Here is a 20,035-nt window from a genome sequence, read left to right as displayed (position 1 = left end):
TTGGAGGTAGGTTTAGATGCAGGACTTGCCCATCAACAGAAAGATTCATATTTACTGACAATTCTGTCTAATTTTAACCACTGAAAATACAATATTCTAACTTGATGCTTGTCCCTTTTGGAAAGAAGAGTTTCAATTAGTACATTTCCAACGTTTCTTTAATCCTTTTAAAGAAAATGCAGTCCCTACAGATCTTTCTTCACTGCCGCACAGGTCACTAAGCTTACTGTAGTTGGAGTTGTCTCCATAATGGGAAATTAGAGTCAGATGGAGAATCACTCCTTGAACACAAGATTAGAAACCTTTCTTTCTCCCAGGTTCAGTGATATCCCTTCTATGTTGATACCTTGTAAGCCAATTTATCTATAAACACAGAGGAAAAAAAAGGAATACATTGTTGGCAGGAATCGGGACATGGGGGTTTGGAAACAGGGATGACTTCACAAGGAGACAGGGACTAACCAAGAAGTGAGGGAACACTAAGTTGAGAAAATAGGAAAGAAGGACACTCAAGGTGGCTGAACACTTTGGAAAGGGATAATAGGATTGGGATTATGTGGTGAAGGAGGGGAGAAAGAGTGCCCAGGAGCAAGAAATTTATACTGACTCAGCAAGAAATAAACAAAACAGCCAAACTGTTATTTTTTAACACAGCATAGTTGGTACAAGTAATTCTTGCAGTATTTCAAGAACTGCAGTCCACTGTAAATGAAATTTATAATTGTCATTAACAAATATATAAAAATACCTTCTTTAAAGATCACGTGGTTTAGTTTTGTTAAGGAATTACTGGTATACCATCACTATAAATGAATGGAAAGAGTTGGCAAAACATATCCAAAAAGCAAAAATGTAAATAGTGGTGATGTTCCAGCGGTGAGGATTTCTTCAGGCTTTTTGGACTAGATCAAGTTGAGTTTATTCTTCATTTTACATGTCCCTAGGAGGGCCTCAGAGTCAACCAGTGTAATTTATCTGATTTTCTCTTTCAATAAAAGGATTATTTTAATAACCTTTATCTTATTTTGCAGCTTATTACTGATTAGGGCTGGGTCAGGCAGTATTTGCTGATTTATTTATTCTAAGGATATCACAATATTTCAGAATAAATTATCATTCATATTTTTAAACACATGTATTTTAACATACAATTGAATGTTAAAATGCCAGTAATACTTCCACTTTGTGTACTTTGGCATCATAACACATAATGTGCAAAACAAACTTAGACGGTTTCTCTGTTCTCATAATAAAAATTATCCTGTTCACTCACAGAATTTTTCACACAATTTTTTAAAGTGCATAGAACAGTAAGGAATAAAGAAGAAAGGGGATAGTCAGAGATGATTCAGCATATATCTGATAATTATAAAGTACAAATATGTTGAACACGTGACAGTTACTTACATTAATTAACTCTACAGAAATATAAATTCCTAAAGATAAAATGATGGTTAGAAAGGCACACTAAACATTATTGTCGCATTTTTAAACAATATATTAGTGTAAATACAAGGCACTTTATATTATTATAACCTGCAGTTCTTAATTATGAGAACTATGTCCATTATTTCTTTTTTAAAGATCTTTATATGCTGCTGGCAGGTATCGGATGCAGATTAAGGCCATCTGTGCTTCGGATGCTGAAAAAAGTATAAATTTATTGTACTGGTTCATGTCAAATATCCCAATTAGTACTCTGCTAGCTCTATTCCATCAGCCGGGCAATACTGAGTGCTAAAAAGAATGCTTCTTGGCTTTGTAGCAATTCTATGAGAACTGCTTAGATGCATAAGTATATGTGGAGAGTTGTGAAATGTGTCTCCCTATAGGTTGACAAAAGGCATTCTGAGGTTTTTTTAAGTCGTGCTGAGGGGTGCCCATAATCATCTATGTAGTAAAGGGATATCTGGTTAGGAAATCAATCTCCACCATTCATGATACTAGTAACTTAATCTCCTTTACTGCGTTGGTTACAGAAGCTGGCTCCCTCACCTAGATAGTCTGATCGTACATCTAGCTTTCCTAAATGTATGCAGAACCAAAAATCAAGCCAAGTATTTTAAGTCTGAGCTAAATTCCTGATTAACATCAAACTTCAAATTAGACATTGGACTTAAAGACTGCATAATTACGTATTCTACACTAAAACTCACATTTTCAAAATTATGGACATAAATATGCACATCTCAACTGTTAAAAGCAATACACAAGGCAACACATCCATAGTATGCATACTTAACTTTGTGCTGCTTGTTCCTCCCTATGCTTTTAACTGTCTTTGCATGGCTACTGAAAAATGCAGAGAAAAAACATTACAGAATGTAACAATTGCATTTTGCTAGATTTTATTGGATTTGGATTAATAATCCTCTGGACATGTTTCATAAAGCTGAAAAACACCTATTATTTTGGGATTTAAGGTGATTTAAAAAATAAGGAATATCAATAACAGTAGCATTTTTGTCACTGTCAGCTGAAATAACACCACTCCTTTTTTTGTAAGCGTAACAGTAGCAAGAAGGGAATTCTTGATCAGAGCACAGCTGGTAACTTGTAATTCTCTGAATATGAAGGCTTTATGGTAATACCTGGAACTGCATTGTATTCACACCGTTTTTCTTGGTCTGTCTTCGGTTAATAATTCTAATATTCATTCTCTTCAGGAAAAAAAAATTGTCAATATTTTCAAGAAGTCCATATCTGGCCGTGTTGCAATTATGGGGGACTAAGCACCATTGCTCCTGCTGCCTTGTCACATGGCCCATGTTCTTGGTAATCTGCTGACAGCATGAATAGGGTGCTCAAACACAAAATGGATAGACAGCAATGTGTCTGTGCAACACTCGTCAGCTGTCATTCATTCCGCAACACATAACCTGTCCCACACCCTCCTCCCCAGAGTGCTAGCAAGCAGATGAGGTTGACTAGGCATGGTTGCTATGTGGTGTAAAGTGGCAGCACAGAAGTCAACAGTACTGCATTTCACAAATAAATATGTCAGAGAAGTTCAACAGAGAAGACAAAAGAGGTTTAAACACTTTGCATTTATGGTAGCTTATACTGGTCACCTGTCCCAACAGAAAAATATTTATCTGATCAGAATTTGTAAAACTGGATCTATTTATTAATGTAAGTGTTCTGTCTAACTAAATATTCATACAGAATACTGTCATGTTTCTTCTCTAAAATAACATGAGAAAATATATTTTAGATAAATATATAAAATGTTCAATGACAGTGCTTTTTGTAAAAATCCAAAATTTTTAAAATATGTACACTTACATTCACTTCACTTTCTTGTAAGATCTTATTAATGCCCATGATTTTAACTTCTTCAATAAAAACGATACTATCAAGTACCTCTAATACTCAGACTGACAATATATTAATTAGACCACTGAATAAGATAATCAGTCTAAAAACGCATAGCAAGACACAAACATACTAACAAAACCTGTTCCCAAGCTTTCTCCATGCCAAAGTTCCTAATACATCCCCAGATGTATTATTGCCTCACTCTCACTCCAAAAATGCCAATAGAATAAAATAATCGAGAACCAGTCAGATGAACTCATCCAACACAACTGTATGGGGCTATTGGGCAACAGGTGCAGAAATTCTTGAATATGCAAGGAGAAGCTAAAAATGCATTGGAAAGGTAAGGGAAGAAACCCTGCTTTGAGAAGAAAGTACCTAGGGGACTGTGTTGGTCAAGCCAGTCAAGCCATGCTTCCGAAAGGTTAAGATAAGAGGTGTTTTATCATCAATAGTCCAGTCTTTGCTTAAGTACCCAAATGGAAAGACACACTTTTTACAGAAATACATGATCTAGTAACTCCAAGGTCTTAACTCTTCTCACAGCTAATACAGCAATTGTTACTGAAAACAAAAGGATGTGAAGTATCCCATTTTGACAAATTCTTACCATGAAGGGTACAAAATGAGTGAGCTGTTTTAGTATCATGAAGTAGTATAACACAGAGGCTTTCTTAGTTTTGGGGCTAAAAACCTCACATTTGCATAAGACACTATCAATTACATTTAACTCACTTTTAAAAATTATGTCACAATATTTTTTTAACAGATATAATAAACATCCTTAATGTGTCTATCTATGGAATGGTTCCAGTACTCAGATGCAAATGTTGTAGACAATAATTGATGTACACATTTTGGATTATATGGTTATGATATCCTAATAGAAATTTGGCTGTCTGCCTATGGGAGTTCAATATGAGTTTCATAGTTTATAGCATCAGAAACAGTCCTTTACAGTATTATAGCCACATTTCTCAACCCATTGCCTATAGATTATATCTTAATATCTGGTTTTCACAGAAATCCATAATAATAAACAAACCAAAATCCCTAAACCCCAGAGTGCTCAGAAACAAAATTCAGAATGAAAAGGCAAGCATTTTTACATCTGATATGATTCCTCTTGCAATTCATTCATCAAACATCTGCAACAAGCTGCCAGAATGTGTCCATTAGTGAGATGTCTATGGCATTCACTAGCTTGATGCTCACTGATAGAATAATGTAGAAGTTTTACCTCTAATGTTTTCTGCTCCATTTGAGGCATCCACTTTAAAGTGAGATTTGGCCTGCATGTGTCTTCATGTCTTGGAATATGTAATTTATGCTAATATATCAGAATATGTATTAGAGAAGACCAAAAAATATCCTTTTATTTATGCATTATGGGTCACATTCAGCACTGATTTAAGAAGATAAAAAATAGTCTGAAGTCATCACATAACCTGGATTGGTTTGGTTTACATTAAATACAGAAAATTAAGGTACCTTACACAGTAAACATGCCATATACTTGCTGGTAAATTAAAATCTTCCCCAGGACCCCGTTTAAAATGTTCATGCAAATTAAATATTGCATTCAGCTTTTCATCTATATTATATCATACTATCAAGGAAATATACCTTGTAACTCCGCTACAGGGACAGATCTTTTTACTAATTCTCTTTCACATCAAAATTACTATAAATGTTTCAATGTTTATGCCAATAACGTAATTGAAAAACTATTTATTTCAATCCTTAAGCAATTATGAATGCTATGTTATAGAAGCAAAATACAAATCCTAAGAGCAGTTGAAATGCTCCCTACTACTTTCTGATAATTCATGTGTATGATAACTGTACACAAACAAAACAGGAATCAAAAAATCTTTTCCATTATGGTACTGTGAAAACAGTTACTGCCTAAACAGACTGAAACAGAGTGCACAAGCTTTGTTATCTTAACCTGATGAGCTCATTATATATTTAAGGATAATACTTTTATTCAGTATCCTGATAGCAGGTTGGCCTTTAGCCCAGCTAATAAAGGAGCAAGAGCTGCATCAGGAAATGACCACCCTGCATAGTTTTCTGGACTGTTGCACCCAGAAGATTGAGATGAGCAAGTCACAGCAACTTCAGTGATTTTTTTTCAGTTTTTGAAAGCAATTCAGTGCTACTGATGAAGTTTGCTCTTCTACCAAATTTTAGTACAATTCAACAAGTTCAAAAACTAAAATCTGAAATCTGCTTTAATTATTATTTTCAGAATCACTTTCGTCTTCTCTTTATCCTAGCTTTTCTGTAACTCAGTATATTCTACTGCTTCCTACACTCTTTTTCTTCCTTCTCAAACATTTTTCTCGTAACACCTATTGTTTCTAAAGTTGCTTTGTTTCAGTAGTTTCTTCCTCTTCAGAGAAACAAAGAAATTAGTCTGCTTGTTGAAATTTCAAGTCTAACTATAGACCAGAGGAAAAAAAAATGCAGTCAGAGAAAAGGAAAAGATTGTGACAGAAATCTGAAGGGATAAATCAGCTTCCCTATTTGCAAAATAAAACAGATCTTGACTTCTTTTCTGCTTATTCATTTTCACATGTAAAACTGTGAAAACAAGATGTAAATCATTATCAAAACAGACAAGAAAGTGGAAAATAAGGTCTCAAAAATTAATTTATGCTCTATTTTCCTATATTTTCGTATAATCATAATTGGAATGGTCCTGATCTGACTTTTGGTTTTTTTTTTAAGCATAAATAATTCAGGACAATATAGTTATGTTTACATGGGCATGTGTAGGAAGGTTCAACATTAGGTCCAGTGGTTTGAAATATAATGAGCATTTTACTATGCTACTTTGCTATCTCTTTGGTCTATAAAAGAAGACACCACTATGTAGCACCGTAACATTTTCAGTGTGGAAAGTAAATGAAGATTTGTCAAGTACAAAAGCAACAGACATCTTAGACATCAAAGTAGCAGAGTTTCAGCTACCACAGATATTTTTGGTTTCGTAGAGGAAATAAAGTTGAGCCAATGATCTAATCCTATGCTTAATCTCAATTCCCCAAAAGATTAAGAGTACAGAAGCCATCTCTAATTCCAAGACTTGCCTCACAACTCCTACACAATACGTTAAATTTGTGTTTCGGCTTAAGAACAGGAGGGAAAAAAATACCCAAGGGAACACATTCACAGAAACTTTGTTTTAACCCTATCACTATTTTTGGCTGTCTTTGTACAGCATTAAGGGTGGTATTGTACAGTTCCATTATACAGCAGATGTTAAATGCAAAGTAAAATAGTCAGTTGTAAATGATTGATGATCCTCTTTACTATTTCAAAATAAGCCCTGATTATTTATATAGCTTTGGACATTGCTTGAAAGCATCGTATTAAACCTAAACAATTGATCCATTTTTCAATGGCTTTTATGTGTAATGTATTATGTATGTTTTTACATTCTTCTGTGTAAAAGGCCCTGGTGTACGAGAAATATTTAGAGTTTTGAATGCTCCACCCAGTCCATATGGTAGGTTTGCTCTGTGTGTAAGACCTACCTTTTTCCACCAGGTCCATATGGCAAGCTTCATCTAGCCAGGGCCTTCTATCCTCCACAGGGGCCATATGGCAAAGAGAGCTCGGTGAATACTCATTTACCTTGTATTAATATTTTACGTGTCTCTAGTACATACACATACATGCAGACATAGATGAACTGATCAGATTGGGTAGAAAAGATTTAGCTTCTGCAAATACTTTAGCCACATAATCCATACACCTATGACAATATGACATGAGATGTCGATTATGTTTTTTCTGTTTTATTAAAAAATAAGAAATCTCAAATATATAATTTATCAAACTATTTGATAAACTCATCTGATGGTTTTTTAATACTTTGACAGATTATTACTTAATTATGCTAACAAACTGGTAGACATTAATACAGACAATATTTCACTATTAGCTTTTAATATTACCTTACAAGAACAGAACCAAATCCCTTGAATTCACCCACTATCAAAGTATGCATACTATAGATAGTGAAAATATTTGTTTAAAGGTTCATCTCTATGCTGCCCTACTAATAGCAGGCTTTGAGCTGGTTACTGCTCTCTTACCATATTTAAACAAACTGGTAATAACTCAGAGAAACAATAATTCAATATAGACAGTAAACCATATGCAGAGAGATAACTATTTACAAGTCACATGTAAGTAAGTTACTATTTCTTGCAGACACAATACCTCTACCCTTACTACTGGAGTAAAACGAAGAGACTATGATCTGAGAGCCATAGTATCTTCCTTCTACTGTCTGTACATTTCCTGAACCAGTAGAGTAAAACAGTTGCATTGGGTTGGATGATTAAGGACATAGATTTAAAATCAACTGAAAAAAAAAAGATGGCAACTTTAAATGGTAATCCATATTTTCAAAGTAATTACTCTAAAATTGATACATTGTTATAGTGTTTACAACTCAATCCAAAGCTTTGCTGTAATTCTGAAGTAATTTAGGAACCCTCAGCATTTTATTTATACAGGAAAGATGGAAGCAATTTGTAACATGTTTATGAATGTTTTATTGCACCTACAAGCTGATTTAAGAAATGGAACAATATTCCCCAGTAGCAGAAATTTTACAAACAACTTTTAGTTATTTGAAACTCAGAACATTATGAAATGTAAAAATTATAATATATTGTTTTTATTCACAGGATTTATAGTGCTTTCACCTGGTTTCCTCTTGTTTCAGTTCCTGTAAATAACCCCTATGTTGCCACATGAATATTCAAATATCTCAAAGAACTATCAGTGTTGAAAATAAATAGCATAAAGAATTCAGAGCAAGTACGCATGTACATGCTTTCATAGTTTATTTTTATATGTAGCATTTATGTACTGTTCTGCAAACAATCAATAAAATATGGAAGGGCTTCCCACAAGGAATGTATCTTCTCATTTCAAAGGAGTCAAATAACAATAAACATTTTAGGAAACCATGAGTATTTTATTAAAGATTAAAAAAGGCTAACTACTATGCTCATGCCTCTTCCTCCTATCTTCCTGCTTTAGATCATAGCCAAATACAGCTAAGTCAATGGAAAAAAAAAAACAGCTTTATTAATTTCAGGGGTTAAGAAACATCACCCCAAACTCTTTGCCTCTAACTTTCATTGCAGGAAAGGCATAGTATATATCTTTAGTATTCATTTATCCCCTTTGTTTCTTTTTTGATGTATTTTTGATATATTCTCTATATATTGCCTTTTGCATGTTCTGCTTCTGTTTCCATTTTACAATATATGGGTACAAACTTTTTATTCTGAATTTTGAAGGATTTGTCTATCTGCATAATTGCTCACAAAAATACACATACAGAGCTCACTCTGTGATCAGTGGAGTTTACAGAGTGCCTAGAAGACATGAAGGGCAGAATCCCTCTGTCCGTGTTATCCAGCCTGCCAGGGACGCAGCACTCTCTAAATAAGGACCTAAATTCTTCATACAACAAAGAAGAGAAGGTAGGTGTCTATCAGATGCAGTTGATAGACAGTGCCTAAACTTTAGCATCTAGATTCTCCCTCTTGAGGTTTTCACATGCACCTTCCTCATTTCACGAATCATGCAAAGCACTAAGAGGGCTATTTGAGAAGCCTGTGTTTCAACATTATTGATCCCACTATATAATTTGGAACAGAATAGAAAGGAAGATACCTAGATAGACAGATAGATAGATCAATTGATCGATCGATCAAAAACTTATTTTTTTAATATAATTTAGAGATGGATAATCTAGTCATAACTGAAATTATTAGTACACTGTTAAGCTCCTTGTCATGTTAGCATAGCCCATAACTTTAAACACATTCTTATAAAAGTATAAACTGTAATTTTACGCTTTGTACTTTCTCACTGAGTCAGTAGTCCTCTCTTTTGGGAGAACATGTTAAATTAATTGAGCATCTCAATTAAGTTCTTTTACGTACATACATATAAAGAAAGAAAAGATATGAACCTGACTTCATAAAATCATTCGGTGGGATTTTGTTAAAGTTTAGATGTATAGATTTGTATTTGAAATCCTCTGAAGGTTACAGGGTGAAACCTTCCAACAATATCTCCAAGTCTTCAGGGACCAAATCCCATTATGTGGAGTTCAGTGAAGAGGGTAAACACTACCATAAAGAAATACAAATTGCACATATTTCCCATTTAGCCAGTGTCACAAAAGTTCACCATTTAGAATTCTAACCAGTTAGGACTTATTCTTGGAGGTCAAGTACCTTGTGAACCTTGTCATCTCACTGATGACATCATATCCCATCCATCAATTCTTTCAGGAGCACACTTGCCATCTGCTCAGCACGCTATAATAACTTATTAGACATATTCACAGGGTAACAATCTGAACAATGACACTGTTATCTTAATGCTGGCACATAGAGAGATAGCAGCCATCGTTTACCTGTCACAGCACAATTATTCTACCTTCCAACTTTAAAAGAGAAGTTACTTGGATATTTTAACTTCTTATTAAATCACATGGAAACAACGAATTCTCATCAGAAATATATTTTTAGTTTTGTGTTATTTTTTGACTGAGAACTGATAAATTAAGGTTACAGCACAAAGTACTAAGATCAGTTTGATATAACTACTTTGCACCTTGAAAGTTGTTGCAGTCAAGCTCATTATTTGGAGTGCAAAATAAATAAATAAAAAACATACAATACAATCACATGCATACAAAGAGCATTGAAATCCAACTTATTCTTTGCAAACACACTAACTTTCTAGAACCAATACTTCTTACTGTTTCTCTACCTGTCTTAAACATCTCTCCTTTCTAACAGCAATTACTAGATAGAAATAAAATATGTAGCCAAAGTGCTCTTATTAAGCCTTAAGACTTTCTGGAATCTAAAAGCAATGTGAATTTTCATAGATGCCTATATATTTTTGTAGCTTTTGTAACGCATGTTAATACTGAGCATGGTAAGCACAGCTGCTGTCACAGCACTTACGACTTAATAAAAGTCCACTATAACTCTCTCTCGACCTCAAAAAATATTTTCAGAAAAAGGGCAATATTTATTTTGCATTACACAGAAATCATCCTCTGTTCCTTCCTTTGGCTCGTCATTTATTCCAGCTTACACTGTGATCAACATTGTACAAAAAAAAAGTCAAGCACACCAGCCGCTCTCTGCCCATCAAAACTCACAGACGTCTGCCAAGCACTTGTAACAGCTGGTGTTACATTAATTAGTTTAAACTATTTATTTCATCCATCTCCAGAGCAGATTGAGCAAAAACATTAGAGATTATTCTAGCATCTGTAAGTGCCCCGCAAACATTAACCAACCAAAGTTAGAATATTAGTCATTAACTTATAGTATATGTGATTTAAGACTATACATTTATTGTAAATAAAAAAGAAAATTCTGCAGTTTAGCATAGCTCTAGTAAGTTTTCTTTGATAACCTTTTTAAAAATCTGAGTTTTAAACTTATATAAGACTTTGTGCCCATAAAGTTTCTTTAAAAAAAAAATTATTACTAGAAAGCTATTATAATTCCTGGCAGCATGGACCATTAAGCAATATATGACAGGGACTGGGTGACTCAGTGGATTAGTCAGAGGTTTTATGTCCACTGTTGGAATCCAGCCCTAAATACGGTGATCAAAACAGTGTTATCAAATGGTTGTAAAAATCTCAATTAAAATACTCCTATAGCCTCTACTAAGTTTTTAGGGGACAACATAATAGATCTTTCACTATTGACAGAGTTCTCAGAACTATCTTTTTCCTTTTAATAGTCTGAGAATGAATGCTGGCAAAAGAATGTTGATTATAAGAGGTCCTAATGTTCCTTTCCCTACTCAAATGGCTCAGAAACAGAAGCCAATGCAAGGATGGCAGGAGTAGGCTCACGGCCATTGTCCATGGGCTCGCCTCCATCAAAAATAAAAAGCTTCCAACATTGCTCAGTGAAATACTTAATGTGAGAATACTTATTTTTAGTGCCTAGGGCTCAAAAAGGAAATCAAAGTCCTGTGTAAATGCTTAAGGGGTAACTCATTCCTCAAAGAATTTGGCTGTAAATAAGCACAGAGGGAAACAGAGGCACAGAGAGGGGAAGTGCTTTGCCCAAAGCCACACAACAGGTTATTGGCAAAGCCTGAAACACAATCAAAGTCTCTTGACTCTCACCTAGATCAGAAACATTGCTCCATGAGGTTTCTCAAAACAGCATCAAAATCCAGTAGCTCACTAGCAGAATAAAAAATCCATATATGAAGTTTACTAGAATCAGACTTATACAATAATGTCCTCAAGTCTGACCACATTCTTTTTTTTTTTTTTGGTATTGTACCATGGAAATGTATATTATAACAAGAAAAAAATGTAGTTACTGAAATTAGCATCAGATTTAATTAAATGCAGCTAAAAATAATAATCTGATTTATCAGATTAGAAAGCTATACCTACCCTCACGATATTTTTATTTACAAACAAAATTAATTAACAGATTCAGTTTCACTATCTTAACAGTAAAGTGAGAAAAGCAACCTGACATTCACATTTAGCTAAAATATAGATCTTGATCCTGTGATATTCCAGTTCTTTAAAGCTCTGACTGACGTGTTATGGCTTGCTATGGCCATGTAGAAATGAGTGTAAGTGATGGAAACTGAAAAAAACCTATCAGCTATTTTTACTTTTCAACACTGTCCCATCTCTGGTAAACAAGATTTTTTTCTCTTTGCTTCATTCATTGTACATGTCTTTTTCTCTCTCTGCATATATGCATGTGAATATATATGTATGTATGCATGCATGCACATATGTATATATTCAAGATACTTACTGTACTTTTTTCTGCCCAATGCACAGTGGTTCCTCTTACTTACTTCACCAGCCAAAAAGGCAGGCACACAGTTAATGCCAAACTTGCTCCAGACCATGCAAGAGAAAGTGCTAAAGCATATATAAGAATGGCCTCCTCAAACAATACTAATAGCTCTTTTTCACGCTCACTCTTTATTGGCCTCGACAGACAGCAAAAGCCAGACACTCTTTTCTATTCTTAGGTTCCCAGAATTTATAACATGCTACATCTGCCACATATCTGTTGGGTTACATGGGTACTGCTATTCAATTATCCATTTTAATTTTTATTTTTAGTACAAGGACCATTGTTGAAATAACTTGTTGGACAGCCTCTTCTTAAAAGACAAAAAACATGACAATCACAAAACTTCTGATCAGATGAGACAGTGTTCTAACTAAAATTCTTTCTCAGAAAAAATTATATACCCCCAGTTCATCCTACTTCTAAAAAATAAGTTTAAAAAAGTATACTGAATCTCACCACAGAATAAGAAACATTTGATTGTTTAACTAATGCCTTATAAATGATTCATTAAAAGAACCTGTTTTAACCAGGGTTCTTAAGTAATACTGACCACCAGGTTCTGTTTGCATTTACACCACAATTGGTGCGTAAACAAAGGCAGCAGGGGCCCTCGCAGAGATCTTCTGCTCAACTCTCCCTTCAAATTCAAGTAGTACACTGCATTAGAAACTCCCTCTGTATAATATATTTCTCGCTTGCTCATTTTTTTCACTTAGCATTGCATGCTCAATTTTTAGTTTATAAATACAACCCCAAGGGAGTCATGTACATTCAACAGAAAAGTGCTAACATGTTCCCAGTTCAATATTCTGCTTTACCTCTTGCACTTATCATGTTAAATGTATGAAAGCTACTGGCCAACACAGACTCCCACCCCTCCCACCCCCCCGCGCTTTCTTTTTCCTTGTAAAATTCCTCTTTGTGCAATAGGAAAGTTAATTGCTAAACTTTGTTACAGAACCCTTTGTTCTTGCTGAAGTCACTTTGCTTGTCTCTCCTACTGTAAGGACACCAAATCCTAAAAGCTGGCAAGAATGCATATGTTTATTTCACCATTGCTCTGCAATTACTGAATGCCACTTAATTATAGCAACAGATGCTCGAGTGTAGGAACCAGAAAAATCAAACGCCTCATTTCCAGGTTATTTTTTTCCATTGCTTCTGCCAACAGCAGATGTGTGAGCCCCTTGTGCTCTGGCGTAAATACTTATCAAATCCTAACAGGTCACCTATGTCACAAACAACATTTCAGATGCAACTGTTTCACCTGATAATAGGCTCTGAAAATAAAACTGTGAGCTGTAAATACAATGTATTCGGAATGAAATGCCATAATGTGAAATTGCTTTTTCTCCAGCTACAACAGAAGTCCTTGACAGTTTTTGGCAGTGATAAATCACCCTCCCATTAATTGTCTCCTCTCTCATTGTGAGGTGAGCTGCTAAAAGGGGCAGTCAACAAAAATGACTTAAAGGACAAATTTTGGCAAAAAGACAATGAAGAAATCTGTCATTGCTAAGCCTCCAGTAAACTGTCATGAAACAATCAAAATATATGTAGCTGAAGTGTTTATGTCTTTGTTAGAAAGGTTATAGGATGATAAGTTTATAGTTAAAACAGGAAGCTCAGAGGAACTGAAGTTGCAGGCCCTTGAGGCACCATTTCTCCCCGTGTTCTTTAAAACTGTATACAAATCCTATTAGTGTTTCAGTTTACACAGTATTTGCTGGTCCTACCGACCATATTTTCTGACTCTTCTGCTCCCTGCACCCCAGACAACAGAAAGTCCCTGTGAAGGCATGGTGCTGGCTACAATAATTCTCGCAGTCAGTTTGAAGATCTTTCCTTTTCAGTGATTTAAGCCAAAGAAGACGACACTCAGCACCTCACAGAAGCTGACCCTTCCTTTTAACCCCTCCACCTCCTGGTGTTAAGCAGAGCAAGGCCCTCTCACCGAGTGGTTTCCATACATTGAGGAGCAGCCTTTGCTTCCTGTAGAACAGGTGACGTTACCAGCGCCCACCCACAGATCCGAGACCGAGGCGTGTGAAATGACGTCTGCTACCTTCTTCTCAGAAATGGCATTCACCACGACTCACTTCACCTAGCCTGGCTCCGTTCTGCAAATAACTCTTCCCCACTGCAACTTTTCTATAGACTGAACAAACCAGAATCTCCCACCTTGGGATTCTGCTCTGTAGGAGAGAGTTGAAAATTTGGCAAGACTTTATTATTTTTTTTTAGGGCTGTTGATATGTAAGAAGTAGGGAGATGGCTACCAGTCTTTATTACCCTCAGGCTGCCTCCACTTCCATGGCACGCAGACGGCAGATGGTATGTTTAAGACCACAGGTTATCCTACGCGTAGGAGGGGCAGGACCATGTGCAGGGGATGCTTGTCAGATGCACGCCTCCAGAAAGGGTAACATTTCTCCCTTTAGAAACAACATGGTGCTGTCATTTTGTAATTAGGGGGTTTTTTTATTTCATTTGTTGAGGCTGGGAACTGAAAGTATTCTGAGAGCGAAAAAAAAAAAAAAAAAAAGAAATTTCTGTTTACCTGTCAGCAGATGGTTGGAAATTTACCATAAGCAAGGTTAGAAAATGATTTGTTACTAACGTGCCTGTCAAGGGCAACGTCTGGAGTTTGGTTTTATATTTATGTTTGTAAGAAAATTACAATATAAATATAAATGAGTTGCATCAGGTATTTAAACTAGACTGGACAGGGCACTAGAAAATATATGTCGGGAACATTTCCCGCACCAGCAGGGAGATGAACTAGGTGACCTAGCATGTCTTTTCCACCACAGACTTCTACCATTTCTGCATTAACTGAGGATGATTGATACCAAATATTCCTTTATGCTACTACCTCTTTTCGCTTTGCTGGGTATTTGTATGCTTTCTAGACAAGCTGATATCCTAGGAGAAAGGCAACGGGGAAGTACTAAAGGGGATTCTTCATCCTGATGGTTGAGAACTGAGGAAGGTCACACAATAGCCAGTGTAGCCATAGCAGCTTTGTTGTCATGGCATGAGAATCCTTCGTCAGTTCTGCTTTTACAAAGAAGCAGTCATCTAACATTGTGAGGTGTCTAATGTAAAGCCTGCTTTTTTGACATGGTTATCACAAGCTATTTTCTGTCCAGACATTTACACAGACCTTGTGTTATCCATGATTTATCCACAATCCGTGTTCCTCAATTGTGCTTAAACATGGTTATAGTTGTAGTAAATCATGTGTTGAAATACCTAACTAGAAGGAACCATATAGTTATCACTAGCACTGGAACATTAAACAATAATACTCCATTGAGCATCAGCATCATCAACAAGTTTCTATCAGCCTGATCCTGGAGTCCTAATACAGGTATTTCCCCTCTCCCCTCATTTCCCTCTTCCATCTGGAACTCTTTCATCAGTCCCTTAAGGACCACATCATTAGGTCTCTGTGGTCTGAGAACTATACTCAGCTCAAATTAAAAGAAAAAATCAAGTCTCAACATTCACTTGGGAAGAATACACTGGATTTTGCCAGGAAATTGCACAGCTTGTCTTTCAAACTGAGAAAATATAGTGACAAAGTCTATATGAACATTATATTCTAAACTAAGGACAATTCAGAAACAGGCGGAAGTCATTTCAGGAAACAAGGACTGTCTTCTGAAAGAAAATGTAGACTAATCGGGAGAAAATGGAGAAATTTCAGAAATTCCTAAGTATGCTCTTAATCACGTGTGATTTTGATAAATGTACTCTGTGTACATAAAACATCTCTTGAATGACAGAAAAGCAGAAGAAATAAAGTGATTGAAGTTTTTTGTTTTCTTTTTTTTTTTTTTTGGTGATGAGCCAGTTTGAGAGCTTACTGTGAGCATATGGAGATAGCATATTTGCAAGTCCATCTCTAGAGGATTGCAAAAGGCCCTTAGCTTGTGAAAAACAGCAATGTTATTTTTTTTAACGTTCCCTATATTTAGAGATTAAATCGCTCACTGCACAAACCCATTTGGAACAGGCGAGAAGGTGAAAAGGATAATCAGTACAGTCACTGGTCCGTGTTTCCTAAACGCTTTTGAAAACATTACTGTGCGCAGGCATAAAATTAGCGGCAGGACCTTAAAAAGGCTGGCATTTAGCATGACTTTTTGGAAAGTGACACCCTCATTTTTTTCTTGTAGGATATCATTAAATTTCAATCGCCCTATGGCAGTGCCTTTCCATTAATAACCAATTCACTGTGTCACTTTGGCTCTCCTTTGAAATAATGAGCCTTTGCTTCGCTTTAATAAATTTAAACATATTCTCAAGGCCAGGGAAGATAGGAAACCGCAGATGGGCTGAGAAAAACACGATTCATAAATCCTTAACTGCCTGAGATCGTTGAGAGCAAAACAAAGTAACACTCGTAAAATATTAAACAATCCCAGCTGTATGAGTGAAGCTTCATTAACAAAAATGGACTATTTACTGCCTTCAACAGAGCCTGTGGGTGGAAAGATTCAGAGAAATCTTTTTTAGAAAAACACTGTCATCCTCATTTTGATTCTTTAACCAACTGATGGCATGGTAGATACTTATTTTGCATGGCCATATGTAGAAACATTTTAGCAGAAAATTAATGATACTCTGATTACATTAAATACCACAAATCATAGTTCATCATATAAGCAGGAGTGAAAGAAAGCAGAAAAATTTAACAGGTATTTTATCCTTGAAGAATCTGCACGCCAATAGAAGTAAAACATGACAAACTTTATTTAAATCATAAGGGACTTCTCTAGCACTCTAAAGTAAACATAGCAATATGAATAATGACAGAGAAACCAAGCGACGCCATTGCTTCTGCTAGGAAGGCTTGGCAATTTATTCTATAATTTCATACTTTTTCTTGCTTTAACCTGTATTAACGTGCAGCTAATTTTCTTTATATACCTATTTGGTACATAAAGGAGCCAATCCTTTTATTCAGTCTTTCATGTTTACTATTTATTTAAATGCCACCGGTTTTGCTCGGCTAAGGAAGGCAGGCTCAGACACAGCCTTTGGTTTTAAGCACACAAAGCTGGACCCTCAGATTCATGAAGCTGATTTTGTGCTACTCAATTAACATACACGAATTCCCACTGAATTAACTGAAAAACTTGTGAAGACAGCCCTTGCCTCCCAGGTCTGCCTCTAACTCCACCAGCTCCTTCCTCTACCTCCACGTAGGTCCTGCGGCTTCCCCTTCCTCATCGGCTCTGAGGCTTCTATGTGTCCCCTCAGAAACAGTAGCCTGTAATATTCCCAAATCCCTTTTCAAGCTTTGTTGAGACTTAAAGCAAAACTACCAAGGCTTATTTAATAATACAAATTTGGAAGATCAGGAAAACAGCTACAAGCACAGAATTTTTAAGGGTCTACAGCAAGAATAACCTTTCATGGTATCATGAAGGTTTTTTTAAGCCAAGAATTGCATACAAGTTTAAAGAAGAATAGAGATCAGTGTCACTTTACTAAATGCTAAGAACTTGGAGGCTCTATCTCTAAAGACAAGCTGACAATTGAGTGGACAGAATGTCAATACTTCTAAACATTTCAAGGGTAAAAATATTGCTTTTTACAATCTGTGTCATATTTAATGCAAGAAAAGAATTTGGATTCTTTTCTTTTACTGGCTGTCAGCTTTTTTTAATTTTATCCCAGTGAAGGGCATAATTAAAGTATTTAGCAGAAATACATGGTACATCTTTTTCCCTAAGGAACAACAGTTTCAGCTTAAATGCAAATAATAACATCATCGTTATCCATATTTTAGTTAATAAATATTAAAAAACCCCTCCAACATTTGGTTTATTTATTTCAAGATATTTCTCTTGTCTGTGAGAACCATTATATACATTTGAAAAAGTGAAATTCTTTTTTTAACACTCAAGGTGAATTTTGACCCCCGCAGAGGCATTTCTCTTTCGTGTTTGAAATGCTAGGAATGCACTTAGCCCTCACGGCTCCCACTGCCTTCAGTGAAAATCCTGAACATCGCCCAGGAATATCACCTTATAATCACTAGAGCAGTCATTTCTGTGCTTAGTAGACCTTCACTGTAGCTGATTTGTATAATCAGGGTTAATCTATTCTGATTGCAAACATCCATACTGTAAAGTTTAAATGAATTCGCACTGATGTTCACTGAGCTCAGGATGCCCCTAAGACTTCCACAGAAATTTTTGTTTGGTTTTGAGGGTGATTTGATCAAGCATAAGTAAAGCTGCTGTACCCTTCCTCCCCGTGAATTTTGGGAGAACTTACTTGTTCTATCAGGTATGAGAAGGAATGGGGTACAAAAAGCAGTGGTAAAGCATTAAAGCACTAGCAGCAGTGGTAAGTCAGTAGCTCTAATGCTGAGGTTACCTGTCTGCATGAAAGTAGCAATTAGGCTTTCGACAATAACAACCTCAGGCAGACTCGGAAAGCAAAACAGTATTTGCCTCAAAGGTTTTAAGTATGGGTAGGAGAAGGGCTATAGGTAATGTCTTGTTTAAACCAGCAGAGAAAGCATTCGTTCTTTTCTCTGCACATCAAGATTCCCTAGTACTAGTTTTTGGCTTCTGCTTTCAGAAAAGAAAAAAAAAAAGACCTAATCCTATTAGAACATTTAAGAATACAGTAAGATTCTCAAATTTCAGTCACTTACAAATTAAGGAATAAATCTAAGCCAGTCAGGAATTAATTTTTCTTTTAATTAATAAAGAGAGTAAAAGTTTCTCTTTAAGCATATATGAAAAAATGACATTTATAAACATAACTTGCATAATGCCCCATTCCCTCTGCTGCTCTTCTTTGCTGTTATTGTTGAATCATGACAGACTGAATTCTTCCCAATTCACAGTCTTACAAACTAATATCCAGAATGGTAGGGAATGCTTCCATAGATTTTTCATATTGATGTGCTAGTTGTGCAGGTGCCTTCTCCCACAGGACAGTTTGGTCTCTATCCTGTCTCTGTAAGATTCCCCTATCAAGAGTGTCTATCAGCATAAGGTACCTTGGTATTTATGATGTAGATACCTGTCTACTCATTACTGAACTGAGCACACTAACTTAATTTCTCAAAATAACCAAAGAGCCAAAGGTTAATAACTTTTGGTCATTATCGGTTTGCAGTAGGTTTCGACCGGCCACCTAGAAGTAATAAAAACAAAAAAAAAAAGAAAAAAAGTCCTCTATGCTCCATTACCAGTGCTTTGAACCATCCAGTCACATGGATTTTGATGTTTTGAGAGGGCGAAAAGAATGCAGATTGGCATGAGAATACCACATTAATTCAGCAGTTAAATGGTTCTTTGAGAAGATTCACTGACAGAAAAAAAGCATATCTGTCTTTCTAAGTCCTCATCCTCTTTGGGCCTATACACATTTTCTGTGAAAGTTGATTCTTTTTCTTCCCCCCCCCGCCAAACAGCCTTTTATCATCTAACATGTGAAACAATTGTAATGTGAGGCATGTGAGCAGAGAGCCTTTGCCACTGGGCCCTCATAAATCTTGCCAGTTCCCAGTGAACAACACCAAATATTTGCAGCTGAGGAACATTTGGTCTGGCTTAAATTAACATATCTCAGCAGTCAGAAGTCATTAAGCTTTGCCAGTGATTTGAAACCATTTTTCCATTTCAAAAGCAACACTGGCTGTTACTTATTTTTCTGGATGAAGAAGGTGGTAAGGAACAAAAGCAATGAAATGAAAATGGGAGATACTAATGAAAAAAAAATTGATAAAAGGGCTTTGAACTGTCTTTGGTAGGTTTGTTATTAAGCCT

The sequence above is a fragment of the Cariama cristata genome, unplaced genomic scaffold (assembly GCF_000690535.1).
Source record: "Cariama cristata isolate BGI_N322 unplaced genomic scaffold, ASM69053v1 scaffold40498, whole genome shotgun sequence".
NCBI classification, from domain to species: Eukaryota; Metazoa; Chordata; class Aves; order Cariamiformes; family Cariamidae; genus Cariama; species Cariama cristata.
Note: the sequence above shows the minus strand (reverse complement) of the source record.